An 18,644-nucleotide genomic window follows, 5' to 3' on the forward strand; every position below is an offset into this window, starting at 1 on the left:
CACAACTTGTATCTAGGGATAATGGTGAGAGCTTGACCCATAGATCTCAGGTGCCGAGTGGGGACGTACCAGGTCAGGAGGTCCAGTAAAGTTTGAGGAGCCGTACCTTTTAAGATTTTAAAAGCTAAACAGAGTACCTTAAATTGGATTCTGGCTCTAACTGGCAGCCAGTGTAGGGCTTTCAAGGTACTAGAGACAGAGCAGGAACGGGGGAGACCAACGATAGCCCTTGCAGCGGCATTCTGCACCCACTGAAGGCGGGTAAGTTCGGCCTGGTTAGCACCCGCCAGAAGCGAGCTGGCATAGTCCAAGCGTGATATAACAGTCGCCTGTATAACTAACTGTCGGGTGCGTGAATCAAAAAATGTGAGTATTGGGCGCAAGGACCGGAGGATTCCAAAACAGCACGCCGCCGTTTTCTTTGTGTGCCCCTCAAAACTGAGAGAGGGGTCCATCCATACTCCCAGGTTCTTTAGTTCCGTCACCGGGAGGGGAGCCGGCCCAAGCTCCGGAGGCCACCACCTATCTCCCCAAAGGTCCGCCCGTCTGCCGACGATCATAACCTCGGTTTTCTTCGCGTTGAGCTGGAGGCAGTTGGTCTCCATCCAGCTTGCCACCGCCCTAAGACCACTCTGAAACTTGGGAGCATCCAGGTCTACATCCCCGCTGATCGTAACCGCTAGCCTATGAAACCGCTAGCCAAATAGAACTATGGACAAGAAATAAGGCATTGGTTATAAATTATAATAGGCGCAGTTAGACTTTCCACATACCTCAGTCATAACAGAAGTTGAACCCCCAATCTTCTTACTGACTAGCTAGTGTGTCAGAGTCATTATTTAGCTCCCGAATGCAGCGATGATTGATCCCCAATGATTATACAACCCAGGACATAAGACTACGGAGTCAGAGTCCCAACCTCTCTGAGCCACGGACTCATGCTTGCAAATTGCAAACCCTTTCGCTCACTCACTCATGACCAAAAACCACAGAGTCTATGTAAGTTTTAAAGCTTTATTAAAAGTAAAAACATTTATTAAAATCAACTTCATCACATAAGATAAACGGTGAAGGATTAAAAACTGAAAAGTGGCTGATTTCACACATTAATTGTGGGAGAGCCCTCACCTGGTTGGAACTTCAAGTCTTCTTTGTGGGGATGAATCGTTGCTGACTCCAAGTGATGATGATCTGATCTTTCTCTAGTTCTTAGAAGGGAAGCTTCTGTCTGTTTTGAGAAAAATGGTGCATGTTAAAAAGCAAGCATTCATCAGTTGTGCCAAAAAGTGTAGCAAGACATGTTACGGTTAAGCATAAATAAAAAAAAACCTTCCCTACTGTGGCATCCCCCATCATCAGCCAGGATAGCTTGATTCCAGTGGCAATGAGAGCACGGGACATACGTCTGAGCATACCCTTCCCACATAGGGTGAACAGCAAAACACACAAGATGATGGATGGATGCTCAGATGTGAGTCCCGTGCTCTCCATGCCATTGGAATCAAGCTATCCTGGCTGATGAGAGCTGATAGCCAGAAACCGGTCCTAGGATGCTTGATTCCGGTCCAGGAATGGCATGGCTTGGCAGTTTGTGCTGGACTGTTCCCATGAGGCACAGGGTCAAGACTGATTTGCATATGGCCATGTCTGAACTGGGGTGGTGTGGTGAGCAAAATAACTATGGATAGAACTTAGATCTGTGCATGGGGTGAATGTTTTGCCATTGTGCAACATTCCGTCTATCAATTGTTGTTTTTGCATTTGTCACCCCGAGCTGGATGGGTATGCTCAGATGTGAGTCCCGTGCTCTCCATGCCACTGGAATCAAGCAATCCTGGCTGATGACGGCTCATAGCCAGAAGCCAGGCCTAGGATGCTTGATTCCGGTCCAGGGATGACATGGCTTGGCAGTTCGGGCTGGACTGTTCCCATGAGGCACAGGGTCAAGATTGATTTGCATATGGCCATGGCTGAACTGGGGTGGTGTGGTGAGCAAAACAACGATGGATTAAACCCAGATATGTGACTGGGGGTGAATGTTTTGCCATTGTGCAACATTCCGTTTATCAATTGTTGTTTTTGCACCTGTTTAATCCCTGGCCACTATCTCAGGTGTAATGAGGCTGTGGCATGAGCAAATGCCCCCACAAACTGGCACCAGGGAGGCGGATGAACATCTGGAGGACATTGTAGACATTCTAAGGATAATGCACTAGAAGCAGGATACCTACCTTGCCACAATGGATGCCTACAACAGAGATGTAGTAGCTGTCCTAAGCAACCAGCAAAAAATCATCAGTGCACTGATGCCCAACCCGTTGTCACAGGGAAATGCTGATGCAGCCATGGCTCAAACATCCTCAGGCCTCGCTGTTGGTGTCACTCATCCCACACAATTAGCAACTATGGAGCCAACAGAGCACTAAACAGACACATCTGAGGAAGATGAATATTTTGAGACACAATTCCAGCGTAAGACAGAACACTAACATTTCACTATGTCACATGTTTTGTGACCAAATAGTAATAGGGCCACAATTTTGTAGAATTGGAACCAGGAATCAATGTACTCTTCTTTCTATGAACACATCTAACTTTCCAACATGGCTGTCCTTCTGAGTTCAATTAAATCACATTGTGCCACTCACATTGACTTCCTCACGACACCACTTGACCGCATGATTTGTCACTTATCTCACCCCTGGAAACATGACTGCAGCATACAAATTTGTGCTCCAAGATCAATGTCTCATTTTGTGTATAGCAACTTACCCTTTGTTCTTTTTTTAAGACGTGTAAATACATTTAAGCACCTGTGACAGTTTGTGTAATGAATGACTCGATATGTGTCTTGAAAGGACCACAATGTGCATGCTGCAAGACCATGTACAACTACTGCCATTTGAAGCAGATTTCCTTGTTCACTTATTAATATAGCCACAGGGAGTGTAAGAAGTCATAACAATAACCAAGATGTCTGCCAAGTAGCTCCTTTGAACTCCATATAACATTTCTGCCAGCCATTGTAATGAGTAGTGGCTTTAATTTACAACTCATTATACACTATCATTGTGTGCATTTCCACAAAATAAGTCAAACAACACCTAACCTGCCACTGTGGAGTGTGCATATGTTGTCCATCTGTGTAAGAACTAACACCTAATGTCACAAATAGATCAGCACTCAACATTAATGTAACTGAATCTTTTTAGATAGACATGCACATGCTCTTTGCATTGCAAGGTGACAAATGATAGTATCATGTATGACAACTCCCAACAGTGTCTGCCCCAAACTGTTGAGTCTCAAGTGTTGAAATCACATGTCCAATGTCAGACAACTGATGTTTCCCCATACTAAATGTGCTATTGCCACTCACACATACACAAAATCCAAATTACCTTGCATGTGCCCAATCAGTCAAAAGTAGAAATACATTAACTGTAATACCATCAATGAGCAAGAGCATATATGGCAAATTTTCCTTTTAATAACAATAAAAAAACTGTAGATAAAACTAATTACAAAGCTAACAAACTTACTTATCCTAAACAAATCTCAAATCTAGAGATCTACCTAAAATTGAATCTATCCTAACTATGAATTACCTACATAACTTCACTCATCCTGTGCTACACATGTATCATGTAAGACCAATAAAACATCAGCCCCCAACCCCTCTTAACACATCAATGCACAATGGACATATGCATGCTTAAGCTACACATAAACTAAGCAAACAAGTTATCAAACACATAAATAGATTGTTTTGGATGGTTTTTTTTATGTCAAGTATGAAACATTTGAAAGGATGTATATACAAACAGACACGTAAACACAAACACAGACACTAAGCCATCTGACATAACATATACAAAACCACATAGATCAATGCTGTAGCTATTATGTACCATCAGCATGAGTAATTGATATCCATATGGTATGTCAATTATAACTCACCCAGATAAATCTTGGGACCGACCTCACCTCTCCTGTCGCTCGCTCAGGCAATGAGGCCCCGCTCTATTGATGTACAAACAGTGTTTGTGTTTGTGTTTACGTGTCTGTTTGTATATACATCCTTTTTGCAGGAAACTAATTACTTTCAGAGACTCTGCTTCCAGATACTGGGAACCCACAAAATGGTAGGATCTCTCTGATTATTTATCCACTGATTTTCATTTGCACAATTGCAGTAGTGTTCCTTTATTGGTCCTGAAGAAAGCCAGTGGGCTAACTATCACCCTTGATTGGCTGAAACATGTCGACCAAGTTATTGTACATCATCAGATAGTCACCATCTATTTAGACTATCTCAACACTATTTTTAATCTTGACATTATGATGATCCTTTAATAAATTGGTTCTACTTTGGCATCATTAATAGTCAATTTTATTTTTCACTTTTTCTTCACATCACTTTCAACACTGCAATTCACTAAGAATTTTGTCAGCACCACCGCATCTCATTTCTTGGTTGTTTTACATCACTGGTGGATCCTTCCTTGGATGTCTCACAATAACACCTAGTGAGACTCCAGGTTGACATACCAGTTTTTCTTTCTTAAAAATCCCAGATGATGATGCTCCGCCATTGGGTGGGCTGATGGGTTTTCTGTACACTGTGGTGACACGTTTTTCCAACACAGCCTGTGCCATCTGTTCTGTTTCTGTCTTAACCACATGGTATTTGACCTCTTTTGTCCTATTGTTGTTAGGAACAGTGGACACCCAGGACTTTGCAGCCTTGTCCTTGTCATACAGACGAGCAGTTCTCTGGAACCCCTTTGCTATCTGACATATGTGGCTATAACGTGTCTTTCGCATTCGGAAAGCACGTTTCTCCTAAGCAGTAATGTTCTCTGTTGGACAAGAATGACACATGTGTCAGTCGTTGCGTTCATAGCTGACACTTAAAGCTTGTATATGCATGAGTGCATTGCAGATGCTGACTATGAAACTTGTGCCAAACATCTAATCACTGTGTGAGAAACATACAACAGTACACATCAAGGTTGTTAATCACATTCTGTGCCATCACCTGAACATCATAAATATAAGATAGTGATAAGATTACATGGAAGAGAATTGAGAAAATCGCACAGAGCCATGACAAACAAGTAACCATACATCAGTTTTCCAAACATTTTGCACAAACATGTACACACTATGCCCCACCATGACACATCTAGGTACTCAGGGGATCCTTGACAAGAAACTTGCTCTGTGTTCTGAAAGTGCCACAGCTTGGCGCAGACAAAGTGTTCTGTGGGTCCACGCTGATGCTACATCTATTGAATGCCGCATTCAATGTTTAAAGACATGCAGCACGCCAGGATGTACTAGCAAGGGGAAACTACCTACATATTGAGGATGTAGGGACACAAGTCCCTACCTGGGATACAATTTCCTTGTGTATTGTGTACATTGATCACTATTCAATACATCACATTTGTACAACTGTCATGATTAGTGCATCCTGTCCAGACACTCACCCTCTGTGAAAACACTATTTGTGTGAAAGCACAATAGGCCTCATGCAGAAGCCCCATCCAATCACTTGTGATGAACAAATTAATTCACATACAGGCAGGACATTGAAGGCAGTTCCAGTCTCCCAGATGTACATTGATGGCATAAATACACATTTAACATGTGTACTTAAAAATGCACAATGATCACATCATGACATGCCACAAGGCTGACTGGCATTCATAAGTGTCTGTTGCATACTATTTGTACTATTTTTTTTTGCCATTGGAAGAGAATAATTGGTTCAATGTCACATCACCCAAACATTAGAGATATGCTGGATGTACCAGATCTTATTCTTCAACATATAAACTTGCTCACATGTGATGTAGCTAAATTATGTAACATAGATGTCCTGGATGCGCACTAAGCCGGGGTGGAGTTTGCAAAGTTGTATTATGCAGAATTTCATGGAGTTACTGGAAAACTCAGTAAAATTAAAAGAGTTCCATGGTCTTGCGTAGTCAATCATTGCACCCCATCTATCCCCCGCACTCTCCTCTTATTAAACCCCCTGACTTCCAACCCCTCTCCCGCGTAGTAAGGCCTGCTGGTAGACTTACCTTCCTTCCAAATCGCTGTACGCCATGAGCAATGCAGTTCTTCATGTTAATTGAACTGGAGCAGCGGAAGCCGAGTGGAGCCAGCAACAGGAGCCAGACACCGATTTGGGAGGAAGGTAAGTCTGCCAGCAGCACCGACCAACTTCGCTCCACTGCTATTGTGGAGTTATGGAAAACTACATACTCCAAACGGAGTGCGGAGTTCTAAAACTCAGCAAACGTTGCTGGTGGAGCACAGTTAACTGCCCAGCCTTAATGCCAACATACAGTGCACTGACAGATCATGACAATGGAAGAACATGAAGCTTGTTAGTAACATCGTGATCCCAGAGCTAATGCTCCAAAGGAAACACCTGATACATTTTCTGTTGGACGTAATACCTGAGCAGCCATGTCCCTACAAGTCACTACACACACACATGCAGCAAGGTGCACAATGATCTGCGCAGCACCCAGCTTCAGGTGACTACGTAGAGGCATTTTCAAATGGAATTTAGGTTTGGGTTTGGCACTCACAAAGCTTTCTGCCCCTGCTCACACTACATACGTGTTATCACATACTGTTCAGGTAAAGTCCCATCCATTTATTCTAAAATATTGTCTGAGCTTGAACCGTCATACACGGTTACTCTGTCACAAGCCCCCATGAGCCCACCAAATCTAAGAAGTTATCACTTAACAGTTTATCAAGATATTGACATTGGTCAATGCTGACAAGCATGCACTATGTAGGACTGATATCTGCAATGTGGTAAACTTTCTGTCAGTGCTGGTAGGTACACTCTCCTGCTCATGATCAAACTGTGGTGTCATTGTAATTTTGATATATGTGTGCTGCACAATGCAGCACATGTTGCAATAGCATTGTGGAAGGATAAGTGAATCTAGCTTCCAGTAACGACTGTTGAAAAGCATGATTACTCAGGGTACATTTTGAAGCATGAGCCACACATTTCGGATTGGTTGTGCATGAGACCTGCAACATTTGTCAAATGTGATTTTCATCTGCATCAGTCATTGCACAGACAAACTACATCAAATGGTACATGACTAGCGGCATAACCGACAATGTGGCATGTTGCAACCTAGGTTGCATTTTTGGGAAACATTAGATTCATGTGAACTAGTGAATGCCAGGACAACCTTTACTAGAGTGATGTAATGTGTTATGGACTCAATGTGCATGTTTGAGTTCATTGTGGGTTAGAGTTCAACACTTTGTATTGAAACATTTGACCCAGACATGTGACACCTAGCGATACATAATTTCAGGTCACATATATCTTATAATTTGAAAGGAACATACTGCTGTCTGTTGTGGCATGTGCCATTGTTAGCAGCCATAGACATTTTTCTGCGTTGGCCATCATGATAACAATCATTGAGATTCCATGCTCACTGGTAGCATTGGGGTCCTCAAACGAGTCCACCTCCCCTTGTGTGGTTCGCTGGGGTCCACCTAGGAGACATAAAAAGAGGTACAATGACTTGTGAATGCTGGACTTGTATACAGTGTATGCATTGAGCACAAGACATTGACATTACACAAGCAGGTCATTTACAGACCAATAAGACTCATTTACAATAAAGCACTGCAGCGTGCCACCACAAGCCCTTGGCTTTGCCATGCTGCAACACAGTCACCGCACAGGGTTGTGATATTTTAACAATGATCAGTCTGGGGATGTCCAAATGGTGTCATCAACCACGTCTGTTGGCTATATCCTTGATCAACTGTAGGTGGCAAGTACGAGAACTGTATTAACTCTTGAACATACTTGAGAATACATGGCATGTGGTGTATGTCATGTTTGCCAACATTTTCAGTGAGATTACTGCTTGGTAAATTAGATTGGGTGTTTAAGATAGAGATGCACATTGTTTGTGACACATGTCACTTAAATTGCTGTGTGTCATGTAATGGGCATAACAGGGAATGGTGCATTGCAGTGCATGATATGGTGACTGAAATGTACTTTCCATGATTGTGCATGGCACATCTAGGCCCATTTCACTATGAAAGTGCTGCAAGTCATTTGGCTGCACTGAAGTGAGTGACTTTCAAAGCACAGTGATGCAGCAAATTTATGTTGATTGTTTTATTCAATGTGCTTGCACCTGCGTTGTCACACAATCGGCTGACAGAGCCCTGCACTGGCACCTTTGTACCATGGTGCACAAATACCTGCGCCATGTGTGCATTGCTTCTGATCATGAAGGGACACCTTAATGACCAAAAACAATCCATTTTGGTGCTTTCCTCTATCCATACATGCTTTACAATGCAGTACACATTGAAAGAGGTAAATTAAAGTAGATGAGGTGTAAGCATATATCTACAGTGTGACTCACTATACAAAGCATGGTTTTTTAGAGCATTCAGTTGCATTTCTTTGTTGTATATTTTTACACTTAATGATATGCATCAGGATACATGGTTGCTGTATTAGAACACCCACAGCCACAACCATGTCAGACACCTCACACGCATAGTCTTGCATGAAAGGGACAATATTTGCTGGCACACAGAAAGCCACACTTGTTGAATTCATGTGTCCTTGTACATATAAGCTAGCAGGTTATGCCCCCGGTGCATCACATGGTATGGTGTACCTGCTACGCAAGGAGCTAGTACAAAATCAGCCTTGATGTTTCGGCACTGGACAAAAAAATGGAAGGTGTGACATGTTACACAGATTGTGCTGCACCCATGGCTGACACTTACTCATGCTGCCATGAGGGCAGAACAATAAGTTAATATGAAAATCAGCTTTAAATTAGTTGCTCCATGTGTCACTGTGCATGTGGTTTACAAAATGCAATTTTGGCAGATTTGTCATGTTCCCTTATAGACTGGTGCTGCGACTAGGTGCACACACATGCAATGTCATGTCTGTGTTAGCTATGGGACACCCTTTCAAGCCTCAGTAAGGGTAATCTTTATGGGCACACTACCAGTACCACATCTCTGAGGTGGTACAAAGTTTGTGCACATGATGTGAACTTCTGGTACTCTGTTCCTGGGCCTGTGGTACTGTGCAGGCATAGGGCCAAGGGTATTTCATCATTTGCATGTGTTCACAAACACCATGCAATAGTGAATAAGTCGCCTTCAGACAACACCATTGCCTTATTGGGCACATGTACATTCATCATTTCATGAGGTGAGTTACATGCATCTGTGCCCACCTCTGTAATCACAATGTGCCCTGGGGGCAAATCTAGAGGGCAGATAGTACCATGGCTTCCCCAGGAAACTTTCTGTTACGCTGTGAATGGTGTATGCACCTTTTGAGTGAATGTTATGTACTTGTAGTGTAGATTATGTTAGCCTTTTCACAATAACTTATTGTGTCATTATTAAATGTGGCACTGAAAGGTGCCAGCGGCAAATTATTGTTACATAGTATTGGTATGTGTGTTAATTTATTGTTGCTTACCTACAAGGAGCCCATTGCCATATTGTTCAATTTGGAAACTTATATTGATGATGCTGTTTCTAAATATATATGAATCATGCACACTCCCAGGATATTTGGACAGTTCATTAGTGAAGAGTCCTCGATGGTCCTCCAGGGCCTGGGCATCGATGGAGTGTGTGTGCTTCCTGGTATGTATAGATGGGAAGTTGCTGCAGGTGGTACCAGTTGTACATGCATCCAGTCCTTTGTAGCAAGAACATGTGGAAAGCCTGTGATGCCATAGAAGCCTTGTTTAATCTCCATTTCCTGATGTTGTGTGTTGGGAAAATGGAGGTACTGTGGTTTGAGCGGAATAATGGTATCCAGGACAGAAGGGAGGAAGGCTGAGAAAGATGCCTGGGAGACCCATGTCACCTGTGCTGCCGTGGTTTGTAAGACCCTGACGCCAACATGTTTAAGATCGTCAGGAACTATGTCTGCAATGTAATATTGCAGACCCTATCTGTTGGTGGCTGTAGCTGTGGTGAGATCTGATGCAACAGGGTCACAATGGATGCCCTCTTGATGCGATACATTTTGAGGACTTGTTCATCCCTGAACCCAATGAGGGTGGTCCTTTGGTGATAGAGGCACTCCCTTTTCTGCGCTACCTTTGTGGTGATGGTGGTGGGTGTGGTTGTGGTATTTGGTCTGGTGGTGGTTGTCGTCTTCTTGGGTGATGGTGGTGGGTGTGGTTGTGGTATTTGGTCTGGTAGTGGTTGTCGTCTTCTTGGTCCAACTCCCTGCTTCAAGATTAGGAGTCCTTGCTGTCTAATCTGCTGCAAAACTGCTCTGCTAGGTGTATCTTTTATTTCTTTGCCACATGCGTCATTTCATACGCATGGGTTTGTGAGGCGTAGGGATTCTAGCGCAGTTTTAAAGATGCGTGAGGCTGCCAAAAGATGTGTCACCGTGAAGAACACTTGTAAATATCCCTGCATCAGTAATGCGTTAGATTTTACGTCAGATTACCTACCTTGCATCTTTTAAGACTTACGTGATGCAGCAGATTCTAGCGCAGTTCCATTCCAACGCAGTGCTGTCTTCCATGTCGCATCTCTCTAGATGCGTCACTTTGTAAAAATGCCATAAAAAAACCCCCACTGAAAAAGTGATGCACTGGTGGCACAAGGAGCTTGTAAATCTGCCCCAGAGATGCAACATGTTGCTGTAAATGTGTCCCATCCCTGTGTCTGGAAGCCAACGCAGCGTGGGGCAGCAAAATAACTTGTGGAACCATGCTGTGTTACTTTCCCATAAATAGGTAACAATTAATTTATAATTGGAGATGAGAATTGGAAAAAAATGCTTGGTACTGAATTCTCTCCATGACCCAATGAGTTACTGAACACTGGAATCCTGAAGTTCAACAGAAATCTGGTTGCAGAAAAGACAATTAAAATGTCAGTGATAAAATTTATAGCAGAGGAGGCAATGGATGCAGTGAAAAATACTCCAAATGGATTACGACACATTGATTCCAGTATCAACTCGCTTATATGTGATAAAACAAGACGAGAGGTCACAGGCTACCTACAGGAGCCGTTTTAGCTTGGTAAGTTTCCTTATTAACCAATAATGGCAACTATCTTTGTTTGGGATATGCTAAGTAATCTGGCCACAGTCCCAAAGCAGCCTCGAAAAGACAACATAGAGGAAAGTGCAGCAATACATACATGTTACCAGTCTGAAGAAAGGAAAACGCCACAGCCAACTTCACAGCAGGTTGTGCATCAAAATCCCATATAGCAGCAACATGTTTCTGAAATTCATGAAACTCCTCTCTGCCAGGGGTACCACAGAAGAGACAAGAAACCAATACTGCACAAGGAGCAGGGACCGGCAATGTCAGCTTCTCCTGGGAATTCAGCTCAGTGGTGATAGGACCTGTCTACGTCTGTGATGCTTTCAGTGCGGCAAGTGCGAGATTCAATCATGCTGTCATTGAAAGGGGTGGATTTACAAACTTTCTCCCCTGGATTAACAAAAGTGGCACAAACCAACACAAAAAGGTTTTTCCCTAATTTACTTTCCAATGTATAACTTGTTCTGTCCCGGAAAATACCCTGAAAATAACGCAAAGCAGCGCGAAGCACTGCTGTGCGTTACTTAGTGCCAAGGGTGTGCCATGGGTGGTACATGGTCGTCCCATGTTGCCACCCATGTCTTTTGAGCCAAAACCCTATCTGCAAACAATAGTAGACAGGGTTAAGCACCAAAAGTTAACGCCATTTGAAATGAGGTGTTAAGAGGAGAAATGTTTTTATTTCTCCTTTCTTTTCCAACTTTGCATGTGTGGCACACTAGGCAGCACACATACAAAGTAGAAAAAGTTCTAAAGGGTGTCTAAGCATAGTATTTTGTTCAGGAAAGGTACCCTTACTGTACAAAGTCTATCTTAGACACAGGCACGCAGCCTAGCATTATGGCGGTAAGGTATCTGCTTGGCACATTGCAGCTAAAATAAGCTCTGGCACTAGTGAGAGGGAACAAGAGAGACATCTCTGTAGATATGGCGCTTTCCTGCTCCCTTCCTGTCACGCAGCGCAGGGAAGCAATTTTGGCAGGTGTGCTTCGTTCCCTACCTTGTTTGAAAATATGGGCAATAGTGTGACATGTGGTCCTCTCAAGTATAATCATCCTGGTGAAGCCCTGTTTCTAACATGTCAATCTCAAGGGCCTTTTGACCCCTTTTGACTTAAACATAATGAGTTATGGATTTAAAAGATGATGGCTTGAGTGGCAAAGGCAATTCGCATAAGTATGCTTTGCAGTGTAGCTCAACTATAATATAATTCTCCTGTCAGTGCTGTATAAGGTGTCACGACATTTGTATAGGTTGTGGTCCTCGAGGGCGCTCTCGCACCTCAACAGGCAGAGTTCTCCACCGGCGCAGACAGTCTCATGCACTTGCAAGGTATCCCCCGTCCAATTTTATGGATACCAGGTGTCCTCCAGTGGCTGCACACACATTATAGTCATGCATGCCCTAACATTGGCCTCTCACACGTTGCATTAAACACCCAGTAACAGTTGGAAAATTCAGAGACTGGGGAGCCAATATTGCTAAACGTTCATGTGATTAATAGGGTTTCACAAGAGGACTTGTTTGTCTTGTTGAATTCATCCAGAGTACGCCAGCGACGCCTTCAGAAACACTGGTGTTCCCACTCCAGAGCGTGAGGATGTGAGGAGTGTTGGCTGTTCAGCAACTTCTGGTGGAAGTGGAAGAGCATAAAACACACAGTTAAAAGCAAGTTTGAACAAAAAAAGGTTAGTGCACACATTGTCTCCACTACTAACTTGTATCATAGTGAACTAGATGTGTCCATCTAGTGCAGACCTAGATAGCTGCAGAAGACCAGAGTGTGAGACTTTAACCAGAGGTCGTTACACACTGAGGCCAAAGTGCAAGAGCTCATAACCAGAGTCCGCCAAATACTGTCATGACGAAAGACGAGAGTATGTCTGATGAGCCAAAACCTGAATCTTAAGCTAGGCCATATGTTGTTTGCCAGACATAATTGGAGGGATTATCAGAGGTCTCTGAAACATGAGTGCAAGACTGTCCAAGAAATTGTGCATTGGAGCTGTACACTGGCTTAGTGACATTGACCAATGTCAGTATGACTGCCTCATGATGAAAGCAATGAATGGAGTATACACGCAACGACTATTATGCAGAGAGGAAGCGGCTCACGGCAGAACCAGGGCTAAAGATCATTCACGCGATACCCAGTGCCCATCTGACATCAAGGGATGAGGGTAGCTACACTAATTGGGAAAAAGCACCTTACAAAATCGTAATAATACTAATAGTCTTCATTATTTGAAGGTGTTTATATGGCCACAAAGGTGGCATCTCACTCGCTCTCCCCATTCTCCTCCCCAACTACCTGCATTCTAAAGCTGTACCCTCTCTGAGAAAGGGTCTGTGTAGGCACACCAGGAGTGAGCTGAGCATCATAAATTTGTGATGTCCCTATAAACACCTGAGCTTGCCATATGGCACATAAATATACTGTAGGACATCTGCAGACGATATCCATGATCAGAACCAAGGCTACGGTGAAACTGGGACATTCAATGAACTGCAGATATGCATGAAACGAAAGTCACAGCAGCTAGAATAGAGATAAAACCATGGAACAGCTGGTCAGCATGTGATCTAAAGAACAAAGCTTGTAGTATAATCAGTGTTGTAGCAAGACCTTTTGCTGCCCGTGGCAGCCCCTGAGTTTGCTGCCTGCAGCAGTGTAAGCAGTGCACAAAAAGGTGTAGGGTCCAACTACTGGTCAGCCTGGACCTCAAATAGTTGCAAAACAGAACAAAATGGCTGATCAGGATTATTAATGACGAAATTTGGAACCACACAGCCAAAGCGTGCCGTGTAGTCACGGGATAAAATATTGCCCAACAAATTTAGTACATTTTAAAAAATGATTTTGTATTATTACACAAGAAACATGACATCAAATAGACACTCCATCATGACAGTTAGTGCAAAAACATGGAAGAATATATACAGATATATACAACTATATGGCAGTAAAGTAACCATACATTAAGGGAAAAGAAAAATATATTATCAAAATCTTATGGAGACACCAACAAAACTCTGTACACTAGGTTCAATAACAAAACAATTGCAATTTGAACAGGTTCTTAGCAGTTCATGAAAGAAATAAACCAGTCCTTTAGTAACAAAACCTGTGAACCAGGCGGAACTTGGATGGAATAGCCTGCCTGTCACATGACACCTGTGAATAGTAATTTTAAAGAAATTGCAGATAGGGCCCACGTGAATGGTCTGAGTATATCCCTAGCTGCACCCTTTGATTTTTAACACAGGCTGGGGGTCAACGCGTTTCGAACCTTATTGAGTCTAGGTTCTCCTCAGGACGAGGACTGGGTAAGGATGTACCTTCTCAGCCTACACAAGGGCTGCGTGGGGAGAAGTAGAAAAAGCCACTCAGACCGGCAGGCGAGCACGACTATGGACTTGAGCAACTGAGGGCTCTGACTCACAGCGAGAGATCCATTCCCGCTGAGCCGCTTGTAACGTCCCGCGGCTCTTCTCCGTTCTACCGTGCATTTCCAAGTGCAGCCTTCAATATAAATATACAAAAAAACATGATGAAGACAATGTGAGTCTAATTCAGATAATACAGACCGCCCAGGGCGCCTCGGATCCCGGCATCCCGGACACTGCATTCAGAAGCAACTGAGTGGCTTTTTCTACTTCTCCCCACGCAGCCCTTGTGTAGGCTGAGGAGGTACATCCTTACCCAGTCCTCGTCCTGAGGAGAACCTAGACTCAATAAGCTTCGAAACGCGTTGACCCCCAGCCTGTGTTAAAAATCAAAGGGTGCAGCTAGGGATATACTCAGACCATTCACGTGGGCCCTATCTTCAATTTCTTTAAAATTACTATTCACAGGTGTCATGTGACAGGCAGGCTATTCCATCCAAGTTCCGCCTGGTTCACAGGTTTTGTTACTAAAGGACTGGTTTATTTCTTTCATGAACTGCTAAGAACCTGTTCAAATTGCAATTGTTTTGTTATTGAACCTAGTGTACAGAGTTTTGTTGGTGTCTCCATAAGATTTTGATAATATATTTTTCTTTTCCCTTAATGTATGGTTACTTTACTGCCATATAGTTGTATATATCTGTATATATTCTTCCATGTTTTTGCACTAACTGTCATGATGGAGTGTCTATTTGATGTCATGTTTCTTGTGTAATAATACAAAATCATTTTTGAAAATGTACTAAATTTGTTGGGCAATATTTTATCCCGTGACTACACGGCACGCTTTGGCTGTGTGGTTCCAAATTTCGTCATTAATAATCCTGATCAGCCATTTTGTTCTGTTTTGCAGCAGTGTAAGAGCGGGTGGGGGGTAGGTGCTAGGGATTCCTGTCCTTGCTGCCCTGCGATGGACGACAGCTGCAGGTGGGGGGGGGAAGGGAGTATGCTGCCCCCAATACTTGTGGTGCCCGGGACGGACCGTCCCCCACATCCCTTGCTACGCCAGGGTATTGTTCAAAATTAGAAAGGAGGGAAAAGACTCCATGGAATCCTTACTGCTATGGTAAGTCCTACAGTCATGGTCTATCCTTATCAGTACACCTGATTCGTGTGAAACATCTTTCAATAAAGGGGTTTGGAAAGTAAATATGTCTTTTTTCCAAAGGTGTGCTAATCGAACATTCATTTTGTACCATATCATTAGATTGCTCTGTGACATCTGATCAGGAAACGTGAACAGCCCACTGCTAGTGGTAGTCTGATTCAAAATTCACCCGCCGACACCCGAGGGAAGATTGAACACAAATACAGGAAAGCTGGTTCTTCCTTCATTTTGCATCGGCTTATATGGTAGCCCCAGAGCTCTATCTGGCTTGTTTCTACGCCCTCCCCCTCAACTTCTTCTTTTACTTCTATCCTCGTAGCCCATGTTTCTATTCCAAACTGTTTTCTGGGAACGTTGAGACCTGAGCAACATGCCTGATGCCCGATGGAGTTGCTAGACAACTGATGAGGAGATGGGCCCTGGTTTCCCCCTCGAGCGTCACCTACCCAGCCGGACACTGGGCATTGTTCTTCCTTGTCTCCCCGCTATTACTCCTTCCTCCCCTCCCTCCTTCGAATTACTGAAACATTGTTTATGTGTACTGTACCTTACTATGCTCTTTTATCTGATATAACCTGTAACGCAACAATTCTAAATTTAAAGCGCTCTGATACCCTCTTGGGTCAAGTTCACGCTATATCAAACTTTATAAATAAATAAATATTTTACATGGCGGAGAATGGTTCTCTGAATGCTGCCCATCAGCTGTCATGCCTATAGGCCAACACTTCAGATCATCGCAGAATATCCTCCAAGGTCTAAATTAAGTTTATGATGTCTATTGTTGATTCCAAACACATAGAAGGATATGTAAATATGATAGCTACTGCTATGGTAATACATAGCTGATAATGCTGTACAACAGACATGTTCTGATAAAACAGTTAGGGTCTGATCTGGAGTTAGGTGGACAGGTTACTTTGTCACAAGCATGACAGATATGCCACCATCCAAATTTCAAGTATATTATATCTTATGGCACTTATAGTAAGGTATACAGGATATCTGTCATGTCAATACCAACCGTCAAATTTAAAGATCACCTCCATCAAGGTGGTTCCTCTGAAGGTAAAAAGATAGGTGAATGGTTGCCTTCAGTTTTGATAGTTGTCCACCAAATTGTTTATTTTCCAAAAACAAACTTCAGAAATGGGAATTTGTTTTTGAAAAAAAGAAATTATAATAAATAATTAACCGCACACCCTGGAGTTTTTGATCTGGGTTTGGGGGGATCCTTATTTCTATTTTCTTTGCGTGACCACCAGACTGACAAAAAAGCCATTACACCATGAGTCCTAATAGGGGTGGTTGGAGTAACTTTCCCGATGGCAGAACCAAATGGACAACTACCTTTGGAAAACTGACATGTTTGTGGTAAATACCTTGTTCACCAAATTCTAAATCCAGCCCCTAGTTCTTTAGTTAATTTATAAGTGTAGCTTTTCTAAAAAATGTTAACGTAAATATTGCATGAAAATAATTTTTCTGCTAATTTAAAGGTAAAGGGAATATACAATGTTAGGAAAATATCATGCGCAGAGCTACTACATGCAATAATTTAAGAAACAACTGTATGTGCTAACACAACATTTCCCTTATAATTAGCACCGCTGTAATCAAAGTCTCCTGAAAATCATTTGATTAGCTATTGTAAAAGCACATAAGGCTCCAAAGTAACAGAACGTAACAGGTACTTGGCAGGAAAGATCCTGTAGGAATTAATTAAATAGGGTGTAAACGGAACCATAGATCCTACAAGAGTACTGTCTCCCAAAATACTATAGACAGACAAATTAACTGGTAGGTTCTGACTAAGTGAGGGTCAGAGATATTTGGGAATTGCCATTAGCAAAATTAAGATTGTAATCCAAGAACATAAATCCAATATTAAAGGTGAAATCTTGACCACACAATTATTCACATTTCAAACTGTTGAAGGGCATTTTCAGGGATTTTACCCGGACTATTACTGAGAAATTTGGCGATAAAACTGGCATAAATACAAAACCGCTGTTGTTTAAAGGAGAACAGAAATGGGTGCATCACTTATGTTTCACTAAACCAGCAGTGAATAATATGATTGAGTGACATAGCCCTGCCCGGGACAATGGTGTCTCTAGGATGAGACATTTCATTATGGAAATGGACATTTTGCATTGTGCATCCATTCACTAGTACCACTGTATCGAACATAATATTTAAGCCCTTTATTATGATACAGATAATTTTTGTAAACAACATTTCGAGGGTCCACCACATCATTCGCTGCAACTCCTCATATTTCATTAAGCATAAGACATTTTATACATAAGGATTGTAACACTAGATAATGTAAATTTTTATAACACCCCTCAGCATTAATTCACTTATTGTCTATTTTAGGAGTTTAGCACTATATATTAGCACCTTCCAGATTATATATCTATCAAGCCGCCACAGAATAAGCCCATGTGGACATTTAGCACCCCTCCATGATGTCACCATGTCATTATACCGGGCATGCTATTGCCCTCACTTTACTACCATATAAATGTGCATGGTCACGCTGACTCTGGATGCTGAAGTGGAGTCCTGCAGGAATTGGACAGGTTAACAGGAATGGTGCCCTGCATGTTTTAACACCCATCCTAAGCTCCCCAACACATTCAGTATACTGTAGTACTACCTCAGCAATTTCAGAGTTTGTTCATGCGTGCCGGTTAATCCAGTCCCATGAATCGAATTGCTCACTTATCTTTAGGAGTTACAATAGGATGTTCTTTGAATCTTTAGGGCACTCATAACCTTGTATAAGGAGATCTGATATCTGATGTTGAAGGCATTTTGGGTGACAGTAGTCTGATTTAAACAATATTGCTTTTTGTGTCCAGTCAATGTAGGGGTTGTGTAGAACTAACCATGGAATTCCTAATATGAGACGGAACTGGGGTGCGTCTATAATGTCAAAG

General features: G+C 42.6%; 1 long non-coding RNA gene across 1 annotated transcript in view; it reads right to left on the reverse strand.

Annotated features, from left to right (window-relative positions):
- Window positions 1-7,354: 7,354 nt before the first annotated feature.
- The window catches only part of LOC144819519 (uncharacterized), a 386,424-nt gene continuing 375,134 nt past the window's right edge, over window positions 7,355-18,644 (reverse strand). Inside the window, exon 4 of the long non-coding RNA XR_013607420.1 lies at window positions 7,355-7,554. This is a non-coding gene — a long non-coding RNA (uncharacterized LOC144819519). The remainder of the gene's footprint in view (window positions 7,555-18,644) is intronic.

Source organism: Lissotriton helveticus, chromosome 2_1, assembly GCF_964261635.1.
Source record: "Lissotriton helveticus chromosome 2_1, aLisHel1.1, whole genome shotgun sequence".
Lineage (NCBI taxonomy): Eukaryota > Metazoa > Chordata > Amphibia > Caudata > Salamandridae > Lissotriton > Lissotriton helveticus.